Source organism: Macaca mulatta, chromosome 7, assembly GCF_049350105.2.
Source record: "Macaca mulatta isolate MMU2019108-1 chromosome 7, T2T-MMU8v2.0, whole genome shotgun sequence".
In the NCBI taxonomy this organism is placed as follows: Eukaryota; Metazoa; Chordata; class Mammalia; order Primates; family Cercopithecidae; genus Macaca; species Macaca mulatta.
In genome coordinates this window covers 88,693,958-88,714,772 of record NC_133412.1, presented here as the reverse complement: position 1 = coordinate 88,714,772, position 20,815 = coordinate 88,693,958, and the positions used below count along the sequence as shown (strand labels likewise).

At 39.3% G+C, this 20,815-nt stretch overlaps 1 protein-coding gene and 1 pseudogene across 1 annotated transcript in view; one reads left to right on the top strand and one right to left on the bottom strand.

Moving 5' to 3' along the window:
• Window positions 1-20,815, top strand: part of FAM169B (Protein) — a 40,792-nt gene that overhangs the window by 6,312 nt on the left and 13,665 nt on the right. The window lies entirely within an intron of this gene.
• Window positions 115-700, bottom strand: LOC715855 (mitochondrial import receptor subunit TOM20 homolog; annotated as a pseudogene).

Here is a 20,815-nt window from a genome sequence, read left to right as displayed (position 1 = left end):
ATAAAATAGACAAATGGATCTACACAAAGTAAACATTAACTTTGGTAGATTTCAGTGTAGTTCATATTTGCCCTTATTCCCCCAGAGCTGCTCAACTACCAAAAATTTTAAATATATTTTTAACTGAGATTTTATTATGTTGACATTTGTTTCTCATTCCACATCATCTTCAGCCAAGCTCTGAGCACTTACAATTCTCTGACTAATTGTTGGGAGCTTAGTCAGAAGCATCTGGAACACTGGTGGTGGAAGAGTTTGCTGTAAGACCTGCAGTAACTGCTGTGGCTGTCCACACACAACAATTGCATTTGTGAGATGGTCTATGCCCTTCTCATGTTCACCTTGAGCTAGTAACTCTTCACCAAGCTGTATTTCTTCAAGGAAGAACTTCTGAACAGCTTCAGCATCTTTAAAGTCAGGTAACTTGGAAAGCCCAGCTCTCTCCTTGGCAAGCTTCTTTCTTCGTTCTCGAAGCCTGTTCTTGAAGTTGGGGTCACTTCGTCTTTTACGGTCGAAGTAGATGCAGTACCCAATAAAAAGAGCTCCGCATACACCGGCGGCGATGGCGCTGTTCCGACCCATCATCTTCTCTACGACGCTGAGCGTGGACGGTGGCGGCAGAGATGGCGAAGGAGTGGTGGGCCACGAACCCTCAGAGCGGTCGGCGCAGCTCACACCCGACGGCCGCGGGCCAGGAACTAAATCTTATTTTTAAAAGTTGTAGCGTAAAATTCATTTTTGGGAGGCTTTACAACTCTGTGAATTTTAACCCATGTATAGGTTTGAATAACCACAACCACAATGAAAGTAAACAATAGTTTCATTACCTCCCCCATACACTTCATCCCCCCTCCCCATAACCCCAGCAACCACTGGTCTGTTCTCCATCACTACAGTTTTGTCTCTTTTAGAATATCCTATATGTGAATCAGGCGGTGTTTAGCCATTGGAGACTGACTTCTTTCACTCAGCATAGTGCCTTTGAGATTCATTCACAATAATGTGTGTATCAGTAGTTTGTGTCCAATTACTGCTGAAGAGCCCAGTCAGTTTTCAAACAAGTGAGTGCCTTTATATAGAATAAATAAGATATTTTCAGGTAGACCCCTCTTTGGACACATTTTGCTAATAGAGTGGTTTGAGTTTCTCCCTTTGTTTGATGGTTCTGTAATTGTCTTTCTTACAAAATATTGACACTTCAGCCATTCACTATTTCATGTTGAAATTTTCCCTAGGTAATTAAAATTGTGAGGTTTTACTTTAACTTTTGCTTTAAAACCACCATTCCACAAAACTGTTAGCATTCAAGGGAAGAAAATACTGGACTGGGGAGTGGAGAGTAGGCCAATTTAAGGCAGAGCTAGTAAGTATTTTGGTTTTGTATAAAAATCTAAAAAGAACACCTTTGCATTTCAGATTCCTGAAAGCCCAACACAAATGATTCCTGAAAGTCCTTGAACAAATACAAGGGCAACACTTAAAAATATTAAACTAGGTGATTTGGAGCCCAGGCAAGCATGGGACCTGTGAGATGACAGTGACACTGTGGAGTGGGACTCAGCCCTGCCTGTCACCAGGGCCTTCTGTTCTCTGTCTTCCCCAGACACCAGGCCCACAAGGACCTCCTGTACTGTTGTCCCATCAAGCAGGGACCCCCTTGCCGTCTTCCGCACTTTAATAGAAGCATAGCAAAAAATGGAGGGGCAAGAGTGCAGTGTTGTTTCAGGTACCAAGTCTGCCACCCAAAGAGAAGGGACTTGCCACTGCAAGGAACAGAGGTCTACTCCTGGAATTACAAGAAGGGAGGGCACTGGAAGAGGGCAGGGGAAGTTCGTGGGGTGCTGCCTGGCTTCTAAGGCCGGGATGGTGACCCCACAGCTGCTAGTGGGGTGCTACTCTGCTAGTCTCTTTGCAGACCAGCTTCCTTTACTTACTGAAGTTTCTTGCTCCCTTAGAATGTTGACTTTAGTTTGCTGTGATGCCAGCCTGGCTTCTAACTGTACTGCTTTCAAGGGCCGGGATCTACTATAGTGCTAGTCCAGCTGGCTGGTGGATTGGTTTCTTGTGGATGGATCATGGGTCCACCTTTTGCTCAACTGTGGTCAAGTGGGCTGGATGCTGTGGATCAGAGACGGCTGTCTAGCCCTGTCTCTTTAACTGAGGCTATGGTGGGGCAATTTTAAAGAAGAGCTACGGGTTTGGCAGATATCCCATAATAATCCATGGAGGAATCCTGGTGGTCTCGCCTAAAAGTATTCTGGTGTCAACCTGGGCTGGAATACTCTTAGTCAAGACCACCAGGCAGCCCTTTGTTGACAACTCTAATTTTTAGAGCCCCCCAGAGGACACAGCTTTGTGCTGCTCATGTAGTGTAGGATACAGGAATTCTGGGCTCTTCCCCAGACTTACTGAATCAGAAACTCTGCAGTGGGGCCCAGCAGTCTGTGTTAACAAGCCCTGCAGGTGATTCTCATGTACTCTAAAGTGTAAGAACCACTGACCTAAGGCACACATTCTCAGCAAGGAGGTATTGCCCCCAATGAGACAGTGATTTGTTCTTGGGGAGCAAAAAAATCCTAGATATTTACAGTGATTTGTGGCTTTTCAAAGATCAACATTATTTAACAAAGTCTTATTTTTTATTAGTATTTGATTAAAAATGTCTTAAAAGGCTACTTGAATTGGCCATAATGAAAAATGTTTAAGAAACACTGATCTAGGGTATATAACTCGAACTGGGCTTTCCACCTGTGGAGTAGGCACGAGTTCAGCATTCCTAGGTAATGACCAAGCTCAACTGTTTTGCTAAATGACTGTAGCCATTTATATTCTCACCAGCAGAAGGTTGAAGGCTTTGTTGCTCCTTATCTTTGCCAACACTTGGTATTGTCCAGCGTTTTAGTGGTTGCTGATCTGATGGCTATGAAATGATATCTTATTTTAAAGCCTTTTTCCAATTGTTTCTAATATATAGTTGTTGTTTTTTTTTTGAGATGGAGTTTTGGTCTGTTGCCCAGGTGTGCAGTGGCGTGATCTTGGCTCACTGCAACCTCCGCCTCCCGGGTTCAAGTGATTCTCCTGCCTCAGCCTCCTGAGTAGCTGGGACTACAGGCACACGCCACCACGCCTGGCTAATTTTTTGTATTTTAGTAGAGACAGGGTTTCACCATGTTGCCCAGGCTGGTCTCAAAATCCTGAGCTCAGGCAATCTGCCTGCCTTGGCCAATATATAGATTTTTAAGTATTGATTTTGGGTTTGTCAGCCTTGCTAAAATCTCCTATTAATTCTATAATTTTTTGGTGGTTTCTTTGCTTTTTGTTCCCAATTTTTTTATTGTAGTAAAATACACATAAAATAAAATGCATCTTACTTATTTTTAAGTGTATGGTTCAATGGTATTAAATATATTGATAATGTTGTATAACCATCACCACTATCCATCTCCAGAACGCTTTCCATATTATAAAATGGAAACTGTACCCATTAAACAATAACTTGCCGTTTCACTCTTTCTCCAGTTCTTGAAATTACCATTTTACTTTGTTTGAATCTGACGATGTTAAGTGTCTCATATAAGTGGAATCACTCAGTATTTTTCCTTCTGTGACTGGCTTATTTCACTTAGCATAATGTCCTCCAGTTTCACCTGTGTTATAGCATGTGTCAGAATGTCCTTCCTTTTTAAAACTGAATAATATTCCACTGTATGTATATGCCACATATTGCTTATTGATTCATTTGTTAGTGGACACTTGGATTGCATCCATGTTGTAGCTGTTGTGAATAATGTTGCTGTAAACTATGGGTATACAAATATCTCTTTGAGACTCTGGTTTAGGCATACACTCAAAACTGGAATTGCTGGATCATGTGGCAATTCTAGGTTTCATTTTTTGAGGAACCGCCGCACTGTTTCCCATGGTGGCTGTACCACCTTACATTCTTACCAACAGTGCACAAGGGTTGTAATTTCTCCCCATTTTTTCTAACACTTATTTTTTTATGGTAACCATCCTAATGGATGTGAAGTGGTATCTCGTAGTTTTGATTTGCATTTCCCTAAAGATTACTGAGCATGTTTTTACATGCTTATTGGCCATTTGTATATCTTCTTTGGAGAAGTATTTATTCAAATCCTTTGCTTATTTTTTGTATTGGTTGTGTGTACGTAATTAAAAAAATTTTTTTAAATTACATAATCTATACATATTTCTTTTTTGCGACAGAGTCTCACTGTTTCACCCAGGCTGGAGTGCAGTGGCGCGATCTCATTTCACTGCAAGCTCCGCCTCCTGGGTTCACGCCATTCTCCTGCCTCAGCCTCCTGAGTAGCTGGGACTACAGGCGCCTGCCACCACGCCCAGCTAATTTTTTGCATTTTTAGTAGAGATGGGGTTTCACTGTGTTAGTCAAGTTGGTCCTGATCTCCTGACCTTGTGATCCACCCGCTTTGGCCTCCCAAAGTGCTGGGATTACAGGAGTGAGCCACCACGCCTGGCCATAATCTATACATATTTCAAGACATCATGTTGTACACCAAAGACATATACAATATTTCCTGGCAATTAAAAAATATTAATTTAAGAAATACTCATATTCAAATTGTGAATTTATCTCAAATTCATACGAAGCAAAATGGTGGTTTCAAGAACTAGAGGGAGAGGGAAACAGGGAGTTACTGTTTAATGGGTACAGAGTTTCCATTTATAATATGGAAAGAGTTCTGGATATGGATGGTGATGATGGTTACATAACATTATTCATATTTAAAGTTTTTTAAATTGACAGATATATATATATTTTTTGGTGTACAACAGGATGTTTTGAAATATGTATAGATTGTGGAATGGCTAAATCAAACTAATTAATATATGTATTTTTTTTTTTTTTTTTTTTTTGAGACAGAGTCTCGCTCTGCCGCCCAGGCTGGAGTACAATGGCACGATCTCAGCTCACTGCAAGCTCCGCCTCCCAGGTTCATGCCATTCTCCTGCCTCAGCCTCCCGAGTAGCTGGGACTACAGGCTCCGCCACCACGCCCGGCTAGTTTTTTGTATTTTTAGTAGAGACAGGGTTTCACCGTGTTAGCCAGGATGGTCTCGATCTCCTGACCTCGTGATCCACCCGCCTCGGCCTCCCAAAGTGTTGGGATTACAGGCGTGAGCCACCGTGCCCGGCCTAATATATGTATTACCTCACATATTTATCAGTAATTTGTAGTGAGAACACTTAAAATCTACTCTCATAACAATTTTCAAGTATACTATACGTTGTTATTAATTGTAGTCACCATGTTGTACAGTAGATTTCTTAAGTCATTCTCCTGTGTATGTGAAATTTTGTATCTTTTGACCAACATCTTCCCAGTTTTTCCCCACCTCTAGCCCTTGGTAACCACCATCCTACTCTCTGCTTCTATGAATTGGACTTTTTTAGATTCTACATGTAAATGAGATCATGCACCCATTTTTAAAATGGGTTATTTGTTTTCTTGCTATTAGGTTGTCTGCGTTCCTTATATGTTTTAGATATTGACCCTTCATCTGATGTATGCTTTGCAAATATTCTCCCGTTCTGTAGGTTGCCTTTTCATTCTGTTGATTGTTTCTTTTGTTATGCAGAAGCTTTTTAGTTTGATATAGTCCCCTTTGGGTATTTTTGCTTTTGTTGCCTATGCTTCAGGATCATATTAAAAAAAAAACCATTGTCCGGACCAATGTCATGGAGCTTTCCATGACATTATAGTAGTTTTATAGGTTTCAGCCTTACATTTAAATCTTTAATCCAGTTTGAGTTGGCTTTTGTATATGATGTGAGATAAGAGCCTAATTTCATTCTTTTGCATGTGGATATCCTGTTTTCCCAACACCATTTAGTGAAATGACTGTCCTTTTTCCAATGTGTGTTCTTGGCATCTTTGTCAAAAATCAACTGATTGTACATATGTGAGTTCATTTCTGGGCTCCCTGTTGTGTTCCATTGGTGTATCAGTCTGTTTTTATGTCAGTTCTATGCTATTTTGATTACTATAGTTTTGTATATGTTTTAAAATCACAGAGTGTGATGCCTGTGGCTTTATTCTTTCTGATTAAGATCACTTTGAGTATTTGGGTCTTTCGTGGTTCTATACAAATTTTAGGATTTTTTTTCTATATCTGTGAAAAATGTCATTGGAATTTTGAGAGAGAACGTGTTGAATCTACAGATAACTTTGGGTAGCAGGGACATTTCAACAGTATTAATTTTTCCAATCCATGAACATGGGATAATTTTCATTTATTTGTGTCTTCTTTAATTTCTTTCATCAGTGTTACAGTTTTCATTGTATAGAATTTTATCTCTTTTGTTAAATTTATTCCTAAGGTTTTTTTTTTTTTTTTTTTTTTTTTTTGTAGCTATTGTAAATGAGATTGTTTCCTTAATTTCTCTTTTGGATAGTTCATTGTTAGTGTGTAAAAACACTACTGATTTTTGTATGTTGATTTTGTATCCTGCAAATTTATTGAATTTGTTTATTAGTTCTAATAGTTTTTTTAACATAGTCTTTAGGATTTTTTTTATATATAAGATTGTATCAGCTGGGCACAGTGACTCATCCCTGAAATCTCAGCACTTTGGGAGGCCAAGGCCAGAGGCTCACTTGAGCCCAGGAGTTTGAGAGACCAACCTGGGTAACATAGGGAGACCCTGTCTCTACAAAAAAAAATCAAAAAGTAATTAGCCAGGTATGGTGGTGTGCCTGTTGTCCCAGCTCCTTGGGAGGCTGAGGCAGGAGGATTGCTTGAGCCTGGGAGTTTTAGGCTGCAGTGAGTTATGATCATGCCAGTGCACTCCAGCCTGGTTGACAGAGTGAGACCCTGTCTCAAAAATAAAAGAGAAAGAAAGGAAAAGAAAGAAAGAAGGAAGGAAGGAAGGAAGTAAAGAAAGAAACAAAGAAAGAAAGAAAGGAAGGAAGGAAGGGAAGGAAGGAAAAGAAAAGAAGAAAGAAAGAGAAAGAGGAAGGAAGGAAGGAAAAGAAAGAAAATAAAAAAGAAAGAAAGAAAAAGAAAGAAAGAAAGACAAAGTAAAGGTTATGTCATCTGCTGCAGAGACAATTTAACTTCTTGCTTTCCAGTTTGGATGGCTTTTATTTCTTTCTCTTGCCGCATTGCTGTGGCTAGTACTTCTAGTACTATGTTGAATAGAAGTGGCAAGAGTGAATATCCTTGTTATTGATCTTAGAGGACTATCTTGCAGCTTTTCACTGTTGAATATGATGTAAGCTATGGACTTGCAGATTGTTTTTATGTTGTTGAGGCTGAATGGTTCTTTATATTTTCTAGATATTAATCCCCACTTTAGTCTGTTTGTGGTGCTATAACAAAATACCACAGATTGGGTAATTATGAGCAATAGAAATTTATTTCTCACAGTTCTAGAGGCTGAGAAGTCTAAGATCAAGATACTAGCAGGTTCAATGTATAGTGAGGACCCAAATGAGTCCTGCCATTTGCCTCCAAATGGCGTCTTGTTAATGTATCTTCCTGAGGGGATGAATGCTGTGTCCTCACATGGTGAAAGGATGGAAAGGGGAGAAAAGGGCCCCTTTCCACTCACTCCCTCCAGCCCTTCCATAGGGGTGCCAATCTCATCCATGAGGCTGAAGCCTTCAGGGCCTAATTACCCTCTAAAGGCCCTATCTCTTAATACTATCACTTTGGTGATTAAGTTTTAATATATGAATTTTGGGGGACACATTCAGACCATAACAATCTCTCTTCCTGATCCAGCATACCATGTTACATTTAGTCCTCAAGTCTCTTTAGTCTACTCTTCCAATCTGAGACCTCTTCTTGGTTTTTCCTTGTTTTTCACCATCTGGACACTTTTGAGAAGTACTGGTCAGGTGATCTATAGAATGTCCGTTAATATATACTTGCCTGATGTTTACTCATTATTTGACTGTGGGGCTTTGAATTTGGGGGAAAAGGGAAGTACCTTTCTCCTCACATCATGTCAGAGAGGTGGGGTGCGTGATATGAACATTACTACTAGTGATAACCCTGATCACAGTTAAGAGAGTGTCTGCTAGATTTCTCCACTGTAAAGTTACTCTTTTCCCTTTTTTATAATTGATATGTTACAATCTTTTTAAAAAAAATTAATCCATTGTATTTTTAAGAAATCAATTTTATTGAATATTTTTGAATAATTTTGAATAATTATTAATTGAATAATTCAATTTGTCGAATAATTTTTGCATTCCATAACATTTGCCAATTATAAGTGTATAAGTCAGTGATTTTTGGCACATTTAGAGAGTTGTGTAACCATCATCAAAATCCAGTTTTAGTACATTTCCATCACCCCTCCAAAAATACTGTCTGTCTGCTGTCAGTCTGTTTCCATCCCAGCTCCAAGCAATCACTGATCTGTTCTGTCTCTACCAACTTGCCTTTCCAGGACAGTTCACATAAATGGAATGATGAAATATGCAATCTTTTGCATCTGGTTTCTTTCTTTATTTTTTTTGAGACGGAGTCTTGCTCTGTCGCCCAGGCTGGAGTGCAGTGGCGTGATCTCGGCTCACTGCAAGCTCTGCCTCCCGGGTTCACGTCATTCTCCTGCCGCAGCCTCCCGAGTAGCTGGGACTACAGGTGCCCACCACCACGCTTGGCTAATTTTTTGTATTTTTAGTAGAGATGGGGTTTCACCATGTTAGCCAGGATGTCTTGATCTCCTGACCTCATGATCCGTCTGCCTTGGCTTCCCAAAGTGCTGAGATTACAGGCCTGAGCCACTGCACCTGGCCGCATCTGGTTTCTTTTTCATTTAGCACAGTGTGTTCTCAAGGTTCATCCAAATTGTAGCATGTGTTAATATTTTGTTCCTTTTTATTGCTGAGTAGTATTCCATTGTATGAATATCACATTTTGTTTATGCATCTATCAGTTGATGGGTTGTTTCCACTTTTAGGCTATTATGAATTGCCCTGCTATAAACATTCACAAACATGTCTTTGCATAGGCATTGTTTTCATTTCTTTTGGATAGGTTCCTAAGAGTAGAATTGCTGGGTCATTGGGTAAGCTTATGTTTGACTTCTTAAGTAACTGACAAACTGTTTCACAAAGTGGCTGTACCATAATACATTTCCATCAGCAGTAGATGAGGGTTTCAATTTCTCCACATCCTTGTCAACAGTTGTTATTGTGTTTTTATTATAGCCATTCTAGTAGGCCAAAAAGTGGCATTTCACTGTGGTTGTAACTTGCATTTCCCTAAGGACTTAGGGTGTGAAATATTTTTTAATTGATAAGTAGTCATTTGTGTGTTTTCTTTGAAGAAATGTCTGTTCAGATTTTCTGTCCATTTTTAATAGGGTTGTTTGTTTTCTTATTGAATTTAGAGTTCTTTATGTATTTTGAATCTAAGTCTTTTATCAGAAATGTGATTTGTAAACATTTTCTTGCAGTCTGTGGCTTGTTTTTTCATTTTCTTAGTGATGTCTTTTCTTTTTTTTTAAATTTCTATAAGTTATTGGGGAACAGGTGGTGTTTGGTTACATGAGTAAGTTCTTTAGTGGTGATTTGTGAGATTTTGGTGCACCCATCACCTGGGCAGTATACACTGTACCCTATTTGTAGAATTTTATTTCTCACTCCCTTCCCTTCCTTTCCCCCTGAGTCCCCAAAGTCCATTGTGTCATTCTTATGCCTTTGCATCATCATAGCTTAGCTCCCACTTATGAATGAGAACACATGTTTGGTTTTCCATTCCTGAGTTACTTCACCTAGAATAATAGTCTCCAGTCTCATCTGGGTCGCTACGAATGTCATTAGTTCATTTCTTTTATAATGGCTGAGTAGTAGTCCATCATGTGTATGTATGTGTATGTGTGTATATATCTCTCTCTCACAGTTTCTATATTCATTTGTTGATTGATGGGCATTTGGGTTGGTTCCCTGATTTTGTAATTGAGAATTGTGCTGCTATAAACACACATGTGGAAGTATCTTTTTTTTTTTATAATGACTTCTTTTCCTCCGGGTAGATACCCAGTAGTGGGATTGCTGGATCAAATGGTAGTTCTACTTTTAGTTCTTTAAGGAATCTCCACACTGTTTTCCATAGTGGTTGTACTAGTTTACATTGCCACCAGCAGTGTAGAAGTGTTCCCTGTTCACCACAGCCACACCAACATCTACTACTTTTTGATTATGGCCATTCTTGCAGGAGTAAGGTGGTATTACATTGTGGTTTTGATTTGCATTGCCCTGATCATTAGTGATGTTGAGCATTTTTTTCATATATTTGTTGGCCATTTGTATATCTTCTTTTGAGAATTGGCTGTTCATGTCCTTAGCCCACATTTTGACGGGATTGTTTGTTTTTTTCTTGTTGATTTGTTTGAGTTCATTGTAGATTCTGGATATTAATCCTTTGTCAGATGTATAGATTGTGAAGATTTTATCTTACTCTGTGTGTTGTCTGTTTACTCTGCTGACTGTTCCTTTTGCCATGCAAAAGTTCTTTAGTTTAATTAAGTCCCAGCAATTTATCTTTGTTTGTATTGCATTTGCTTTTGGGTTCTTGATCATGAAACCCTTGCCTAAGCCAATATCTAGAGGGGTTTTTCCAATGTTATCTTCTAGAATTTTTATAGTTTTATGTCTTAGATTTAAGTTCTTGATCCATCTTGAATTGATTTTTATATAAGGTGAGAGATAAGGATCCAATTTCATTCTCCTACATGTGGCTAGCCAATTATCCCAGCACCATTTGTTGAAAAGAGTGTCCTTTCTCCACTTTATGTTTTTGTTTGCTTTGTCAAAGATCAGTTGGCTATAAGTATTTGGGTTTATTCTGGGTTCTCTATTCTATTCCATTGGTCTTTGTGCCTATTTTTATACCAGTACCATGCTGTTTTGGTGACTGTGGCCTCATTGTGTAGTTTGAAATCAGGTAATGTGATGCCTCCATATTTCTTCTTTTTGCTTAGTCTTGCTTTGGCTATGCAGGATCTTTTTGGTTCCATATGAATTTTTTCTAATTCTGCAAAGAATGATGGTGGTATTTTGATGGGAAATACATTGAATTTGTAGATTGCTTTTGGCAGTATTGTCATTTTCACAATATTGATTCTACCCATCCATGAGCATGGGATGTGTTGCCATTTGTTTGTGTCATCTATGATTTCTTTCAGCAGTGTCTTGTAGTTTTTCTTGTAGAGGTTTTTCACCTTCTTGATTAGGTGTATTCCTAAGTATTTTTTTTTTTTTTTTTGCAGCTATTATAAAAGGGGTTGAGTTCTTAATTTGATTCTCTGCTTGGTTGCTGTTGGTGTATAGAAGAGCTAGTGATTTGTGTATATTAATTTTGTATCTGGAAGCTTTGCTGAATTCTTCCATCAGTTCTAGGAGCTTTCTAGAGGAGTCTTTAGGGTTTTCTAGGTAAACGAGTATATCATCAGCAAATAGTGACAGTTTGACTTTCTCTTTACTGATGTGGATGCCCTTTATTTCTTTCTCTTGTCTGATTGCTTGGTTAGGACTTCCAGAGTTTGGCTATGTTGAAGAGGAGTGGTGAGAGTGGGCATCCTTGTTTTGTTCCAGTTCTCAGAGGGAATGCTTTCAACTTTTCCCCATTCAATATTATGTTGGCTGTGGGTTTGTCATACATGGCTTTAATTATATTGGAGTATGTCCCTTGTGTACCGATTTTGCTGAGAGTTCTAATTATAAAGTGATGCTGGATTTTGTCTAATGCTTTTTCTGCATCTATTGAGATGATCATGTGAATTTTGTTTTTAATTCTGTTTATGTGATGTATCACATTTATTGACTCGTGTATGTTAAACCATCCTACATCCCTGGTATAAAACCCACTTGATCATGGTGGATTATCTTTTTGATATGTTGTTGGATGCGGTTAGCTAGTATTTTGTTAAGGATTTTAGCATCTATGTTCATCAGGGATTCGGTCTGTAGTTTTCTTTTTTCGCTATGTCCTTTCCTGGTTTTGGTGTTAGGGTGATATTGGCTTCATAGAATGATTTAGGGAGTGTTCCCTCTTTCTCTATCTTGTGGAATAGTGTCAGTAGGATTGGTACCAATCCTTCTGTAAATGTCTGGTAGAATTCTGCTGTAAATCCATCTGGTCCTGGACTTTTTTTGTTGGTCATTTTTAAATTGCCATTTCAATCATGCTGTTTGTTATCGGTCTATTCAGGGTATTTCATTCTTCCTGATTTAAGCTAGGAGGGTTGTATCTCTCCAGGAATTTATCCATCTCTTCTAGGTTTTCTAGTTTATGCATGTAAAGGTGTTCATAGTAGCCTTGAATGTTCTTTTGTATTTCTGTGGTGTCAGTTGTAGTATCTCCCATTTAATTTCTTATTGAGCTTATTTGGATTTTCTCTCTTCTTTTCTGGGTTAATCTTGCCAATGGTCTATCAATTTTATTCATCTTTTCAAAGAACCAGCTTTTTGTTTCATTTATCTTTTGTATTTTTTGTTTGTTTGTTTCAATTTCATTTGGTTCTGCTCTGATCTTGGTTATTTCCTTTTTTCTGCTGGGTTTGGGTTTGGTTTGTTTTTGTTTCTCTAGCTCCTTGAGGTGGTGTGACCTTAGACTGTCTGTTTATGCTCTTTCAGACTTTTTGATGTAGGTGTTTAGGGCTATGAACTTTCCTCTTAGCACTGCCTTTGCTGTGTCCTGGAAGTTTTAATAGGCTGTGTCACTATTGCTGTTCAGTTTGAAGAATTTTTAAATTCCCTTTAATTTCATTTTTGACCCAGTGATCATTCAGGAGCAGGTTATTTAATTTCCATGTATATGCATGGTTTTGGAGGTTCCTTTTGGAATTGATTTCCAGTTTTATTCTACTGTGGTCTAAGAGGGTGCTTGATATCATTTCAGTTTTCTTAATTTATTGAAGCTCATTTTATGGTCTATCATGTGGTCTGTCTTGGAGAAAGTTCCATGCACTGTTGAATGGAATGTATATTCTGTGGTTGTTGGATGGAATGTTCTGTATATATCTGTTAAGTCCATTTGTTCCAGGGTATAGTTTAAATCCATTGTTTCTTTGTTGACTTTCTGTCTTGATGGCCTGTCTAGTGCTGTCAGTGGAGTATTGAAGTCCCTCACTATTATTGTGTTGCTGTCTATCTCATTTCTTAGGTTTAGTAGTAATTGTTTTATAAATTTGGGAGCTCTAGTGTTAGGTGCATATATGTTTAGGATTGTGATATTTTCCTGTTGGAAATAAAATTATCATTATTATAATGCCCCTCTTTGCCTTTTTTAACTGCTGCTGCTTTAGTTTGTTTTGTCTGATATAAGAATACTCTTGCTCGTTTTTGCCTGTAATGTCTGTTTCTACCCCTTTATCTTTAGTTTGTGTGAGTCCTTATGTATTAAGTAAGTCTCTTGAAGACAGCAGATAGTTGGCTGATGAATTCTTATCCATTCTGCAATTCTGTATCTTTTAAGTGGACGATTTAGGCCATTTACATTCAATGTTAGTACTGAGATATGAGGTACCATTCCATTCGTCATGCTGTTTGTTGCCTGTATACCTTGGTTTTTTGTTTTTGTTTTTTTAAATTGTATTTTTGTTTTATAGGTCCTGTGAGATTTATGCTTTAAAGAGGTTCTGTTTTGATGTGTTTCCAGGATTTGTTTCAAGATTTAGAGGTCCTTTTAGCAGTTATTGTGGTGGTGGCTTGGTAGTGGTGAATTCTCTCAGCATTTGATTGACTGAAAAAGACTGTATCATTCCTTCATACATTAAGGTTAGTTTCACTGGGTACAAATTTCTTGGCTAATTGTTTTGTTTGAGGAGACTGAAGATAGGGCCCTAACCCCTTCTAGCTTGTAGGGTTTCTACGGAGAAATCTGCTGTTAATCTGATAGGTTTTCTTTTATAGGTTACCTGGTGCTTTTGTCTGACAGCTTTAAAGATTCTTTCCTTTGTCTTAACTTTAGATAACCTGATGACAATGTGCCTAGGTGATGATCTTTTTGTGATGAATTTCCCAGGTGTTCTTTGTGGTTCTTGTATTTGGATGTCTAGGTCTCTAGCAAGACTGGGGAAGTTTTCCTCAATTATTTCCCCAAATATGTTTTCCAAACTTTTAGATTTGTCTCTTCCTCAGGAACACTGAATATTCTTAGGTTTGGTCATTTAACATAATCCCATATTTCTTGGAGGCTTTGTTCATATTTTCTTATTATTTTTTCTTTGTCTTGATGGATTGGGTTAATTTGAAGACCTTGTCTTTGAGCTCTGAATTTCTTTCTTCTCCTTGTTCAATTCTATTGCTGAGACTTTCCAGAGCATTTTGCATTCTATAAGTGTGTCCATTGTTTCCTGGAGTTTTGATATTTTTTTTGCTATTTCCTTGAATATCTATTTTCTGCCTTCACTTCTTGTATCGTTTTTTTGGATTTCTTTACAATGGTCTTTGTCTTTCTCTGGTGCCTCCCTGATTAGCTTAATAACTAACCTCCTAAATTCTTTTTCCGGTAAATCAGGAATTTCTTCTCTGTTTGGGTCCATTGCTGGTGAGCTAGTGTGATTTTTTGGAGGTGTTAAAGAACCTTGTTTTGTCATATTACTAGAATTGGTTTTCTGGTTCCTTCTCATTTGGGTAGCCTCTGTCAGAGGGAAGGGCTAGGGCTAAAGGTTTGTTTTGTCCCACAGGGTGTTCCCTTGATGTATTACTTTCCCCCTATTCCTATGGATGTGGCTTCCTGAGAGCTGAGCTATAGTGATTGTTATTTCTTTTCTGGATCTAGTCACCCAGCAAGTCCACCAGGCTCCAGCTGGTATTGGGGGTTGTCTGCAGAGTCCTGTGATGTGAACCATCTGTGGGTCTCTCAGTCGTGGATACCAGCACAGTATTTAGGGTGTCTCCTGGGTCCTGCAGGAGCAATCTACTTCCTTCAGGGAGCCTGTGGGTCCTCTCAGGTTTCCTGATTTATTCCTGCAATTGTTCTGGAGCAGAAATTAACAATGCAAACCTCCACATGCTGCTCTGTCTGTCCCAGTCAGAGGTGCAGTCTAGTCCTGCCTCCCGTCTGCCATGTTTCCCAGTGGTGTCTTTTGAAACAAAACATTTAAAACATTGATGAAGTTAGGTTTGTCAATTGATTGTATTTTTGGTGTTGAATCTAAGAACTCTTTGCCTAACCCAAGGTTGGGAAGATTTTTACTTTTTCCAAAAGCTTTATAGTTTTAGCTCTTACATTCATGTCTATGATCCATTTTGAATCATTTTTTGTGTGTGATGTATGGGTCCAACCTCACTTTATAAAATACCTAATACACTTAAAAATATGAATAGGCTTTATTTTTAGAACAGTTTTTAGATTTATAGAAAAATTGAACGGCAAGTACAGAGTTCCTCTGTATCCCCTTCCCCAACAGTTTCCCCTATTATTAACATACTGGGTTAGTAAGGTACATTTGTTCCAATTGACGAGCCAATATTGACATATGCATTAGTTTTCTAGGGCTTCCATAACAAAAGACCACAGACTGGGTGGCTTAAACTAGGGGTCCCCAGTCCTCAGGCCATGGACCGGTACCAGTCTATGGCCTGTTAGGAGCTGGGCTGCACAACAGGAGGTGAGTGGTGGGCGAGTGAGCGAAGTTTCATCTGTATTTACAGTCACTCCCATTGTTCACGTTACCACCTGAGCTCTGCCTCCTGTCAGATCAGTGGCAGCATCAGATTCTCATAAGAGTGCGGACCCTACTGTGAACTTCACATGTGAGGGATCTAGGTTGTGCTCTCCTTATGAGAATCTAATGCCTGATGATCTGTCACTGTCTCCCGTCCCATCTGGGGGTGAAACAAGCTCAGGACTCCCACTGATTCTACATTATGGTGAGTTGTATAATTATTTCATTATATATTACACTGTAATAATATAAATAAAGTGCATAATAAATGTAATGCACTTGAATCATCCTGAAACCATCCCCTCCCTTTCCCGGTCCATGGAAAAATTGTCTTCCATGAAACTGGTTCCTGGTGCCAAAAAGGTTGGGGACTGCTGGCTTAAACAACAGAAATTAATTTTCTCACAGTTATGGAGGTTAGAAGTTCTAGGTCAGGGTGTCAGAAGGCTTGTTTTCTTCAGAGGCCTCTCTCTCCTTGGCTTGCAGATGGCTGCCTTCTTACTATGTCCATACTTGGTCTTTTCTCTACTTGAGTATTGCTGGTGTCTTTCTGTGGGTCCAGATTTCTTCTTATAGAGACACTAGTCCCTGTAAGAAGGTTGGATTGGTGCATACCCTAATGGCCTCCTTTTTAGCTTCATGACCTCTTTTAAAGGCCTTATCTCCAAAGATCTCCAAAGAAAATATCTTCTGAGGTACTGTGGGTTTGCAAATGTTGGAGACACAAGGTTCAGCCTATAGAAATAGATTATCATTAACTGAAGTTCATAGTTCACATTAGGGCTTACTCCGTGTTGCACCTTCTATGGGTTGTGACAAATGTTTAATGGCATGTGTCCACTGTTGTAATATCACAGAGTGTAGTTTCACTGCCTAAAAATCCTCTGTACTCTGCCTATTCATCCTTCTTACTCCTAGCCCTGGTAACCACAGATCTTTTTTTTTTTTTTTGAGATGGGGTCTCACTCTTATCACCCAGGCTATAATGCAGTGGCATGATGTCAGCTCACTGCAACCTCCACCTCCCTGATTCAAGCAGTTCTCATGTCTCAGCCTCCCAAGTAGCTGGGATTACAGGCGTGAGCCACCTTGCCTGGCTCATTTTTTTGTATTTTTAGTAGAGACAGGGTTTCATCATGTTGACCAAGCTGGTCTCAAACTCCTGACCTCAGGTAATCTGCCCACCTTGGCCTTCCAAAGTGCTGGAATTACAGATGTGAGCCACTGTGCCCAGTCACCATGCCTCCCTAGTTTTGCCTTTTCCAGAATGTAATATACGGTCATTTGTCACTTAACCATAGGGATATGTTTTGAGGAATGCACTGTTAGGCAATTGCATCATTGTGTGAACATGATAGAATGTATTCACATAAGACTCCATGGCAGAGCGTCCTGCACTCTTAGGTTGTCGAGTATGGCCTGTCCTCTCTAGGCTACAAACCTGTGTAGCTTGTTATTGTACTGATTACTGGAGGCGATTGTAACACAATGGTAAGTATTTATATATCTAAACATATGTAAATATAGAAAAGGCACAGTAAAGAGATTTAAAAACAGTATGCTTGTGTAGAGTACTTAACTTGAGTGGAGCTTGCAGGACTGGAAGTTGCTTTGGGCGAGTCAGGGAGTAAGTGAGTGGTGAGTGAATGTGAAGGCCTAGGACAGTACTGTGTACTACTGTACACTTTAGAAACATTGTACACTTAGGTTACACTAAATGTCTACAATAATAAATGAACTGTAGCTTACTGTACAGTTTTCTTCAATAATAAATGAACTGTAGCTTACTGTAACCTTTTTACTTTACAAAAACTTTTTAATTTTTTAAAATTTTTGACTCTTGTAATAACACTTGGCTAAAACATAAATACATCATGCAGCTGTACATAAATATTTTCTTATTCTTAAGCTTTAATTACAAAAAATTTTTTTAAAGTTTAAAAACTTTTTTTGTTAAAAACACAGAGACAAACACACTCGTTAGCCTAGGCCTACTCAGGGTCAGGATTGTCAATATCACTGTCTTCCACTTCCACATCTTGTCCCACTGGAAGGTCTTCAGGGGCAGTAACACACGTGGAGCTATCATCTCCTAGGATAACAGTGCCTTCTTCTGGAATACCTCCTATAGGACCTGCCTGAGGCTGCTTTACAGTTAATTTTATTGTTTTAATGAGTAGAAGGTGTACACTGTAAAATGACAATAAAAAATATAGTATAGTAAATACATAAACCAGTATCAGTCATTTATTATCATTATTGGGTATTATGTACTGTGCATAATTGTATGTGCTAGACTTTTTTTTTTTGGGACAGAGGCTTGCTCTCTTGCCCAGGCTGGGGTGCAGTGGTGCAATCTCGGCTCACTGCAATCTCTGCCGCCTGGGTTCAAGCAATTCTCCTGCCTCAGCCTCCTGAGTAGATGAGATTACAGGTGCACGCCACCACACCTGGCTACTTTTTTATATTTTTGGTAGAGACCGTATTTCACTATGTTGGCCATGTTGGTCTCAAACTCCTGACCTCAAGTGACCCACCTGCTCCGGCCTCCCAAACTACTGGGATTACAGGCATGAGCCACTGTGCCTGGCCTGTGTGTGCTAGACTTTTATGCAACTGGCAGTGTGGTATGTTTTTTACCCCAGCATCGCAGCAAACACATGAATAATGTGTTGCATTACGACTTTATGATGCCTATGACTATCACTAGGCAACAGGAATTTTTCAGCTGTATTTTATTCTTATGGGACCTCCACTACACATGTGGTCCATTGTTGACCAAAATGACTTTATGAAGCACATTACTGAAGTTGGAATCCAATGGAATGTCATTGTTCAGTTAGCTTCTTTCACTTAGTAATATGTCCTTATGGTTTTTCTATATCTTTGTGTAGTAATAACTCATTTCTTTTTAGTGCGGAATAATGTTAAATTGACTGGATGAGCCACAGTTTGTTTATCCACTCACCGTCTGAAGTACATCCTGGTTGCTTCTAAGTTTTAGTAATTATGAATAAAGCTGCAATAAATATTTGTGTGCAGGTTTTTGTGTGAACACAGTTTTCAATTCTGTTGAGTAAATACCAAGGAGTGTGATTGCTGAATCATAAGGTAAGAGTATGTTTAGTTCTGTAAGAAACTGCCAAAATGCCTTCCAAAGTGGCTGCACCCTTTTGTATTCTGACAAGCAATGAATGAGAGTTCCTGTTGTTCCACATCCACACCAGCATTTGTTGTTGTCAGTATTCAAGAATTTGGCTATTCTAGGCCGGGCATGGTGGCTTATGCCTGTAATCCCAGCACTTTGGGAGGCTGAGGCAGGCGGATCACCTGAGGTCAGGAGTTCGAGACCAGCCTGGCCAACATGGCAAAACCCTGTCTCTACTAAAAATACAAAAATTAGCTGGGCGTGGTGGCACATGCCTGTAATCTCAGCTACTTGGGAGACTGAGGCAGGAGAATAGCTTGAACCCAGGAGGTAGAGGTTGCAGTGAGCTAAGATCACACCATTGCATTCCAGCCTGGGCAATAAGAGCGAAACTCCATCTTGAAAAAAAAGAATTTGGCTATTCTAATAGGTGTGTAGTGGCATCTCATTTTTTAAATTTGTGATTTCCTAATAACATGAGATGTGGAGCATTCTTTCATATGCTTAGTTGTAGAATTACAAAGAGGATTTTGATAGAGCTAGCATTTAGTTTACAGATCATTTTGAGAAGAATTATCTTAAGAATTGAGTCATCCAATCCAAGAACATGGAATTTCTCTTCATTTATTTAGATCTTCTTTAATTTCTCTCAACAATGTCTTGTAGTTTTCAGTGTTCAATGCAATTCTTTTCTTAAACATACTCTTAATTATTTACTTCTTTTTAATGCTACTGTAAATTAAATTGCATCATTATTTAATATTAAACTTTTTTAGTTTTGGAAGACTTCACAGTTACAAGAACATTGCTCTCATCTTCTATATATTGAAATAATATAATTGCAAGCAAGTTGGTACTGTCATCTCAAGCGCATCAAGGTTGAAATCCCAAATATTTTATAGTTACTGTCTCAAGAGAAATGAACTTCCTTATTGGCCAGAGATTATTTTTAAATTCATTTTTGGTATGAAATAGTAACTGCTTATTTAGCTAACAATTATTTTGGTTGGCATTTTAGGCTGAGCTCAGCTGGGTGGTTTTCTAGTCTAGCTGGGCTGGCTATGTATCCATGGTGACCTGCCTGTCAGGTGGCTCTGCTGCTTGGAGCTGGCTAGACATTGACTGGGACCACAGCAGTGCCTGGGCCATATGCCTTTCATGGTAGCAGGTTACCCTGGGCTTGCTTTTGTGGTGTGTTGCAAGGATCCGAGAGAGAACACAGGCCACTGGACCTCAGGAGGCCTAGGCTTAGAGTGGTGGTGCTGTCACTCTGCCTCATTCTGTTGACCAAAGCGAGTCACAAGGCCAGATGGAATTAAAGGTGAGGGGAAATTGATCCCATCTCTTGATGGGAGGAGCTTCAAAATCAAACGCAAAGGGGCATGGCCATAGGAAAGAAGTAATCGTGGCCATTTTTGCAAACAGTTCACCATGGGAGTGTGTATCTTTGCAGTTCAGTCTGGCTGACTAGAATCTGAGTCATATTTTTGTTTGTTTGTTTGTTTGGGAAATTATCCACTTCTGAATCTTGGCAGGGACAAATACCACCACTTCCAACAGGAGCTGAAAATGTTCCTTATTTGTTTTCTTCTTCATTGCATCTAGGGCATGGGCACCTGTGCAGTTTAGAGGTGAGGAAGGTGAGCTAGTAGGCTCAATGTAGAATTGGTGTTCTAGTTAGGGTGATGACAGGGATGCCTGGCTGAAAGGCCACGTTCTCATTGCAGAAATGGCAACTGTGCTGGTGTTGACCTTGGTTGCAATACAGTTAAGTTATGGGTGAAAAGCGGGGAGGGTGCCAATTGTCACCTCTCTTGCTCTGCTGCAGCAGGGCCATCAATATTTCATGAGAAGCAGGGCCTGGTGCTGCGTCTATTTGGGGTAAGTGCATTTTGCTATAATTGGACATGGTGAGCCCTTGCTAGAGTTACTGAAACAAGTGCATACCCTAGAGATGAGTTGAATTGGTCTCTTCAGGTTTCACTTCTGCAGGGA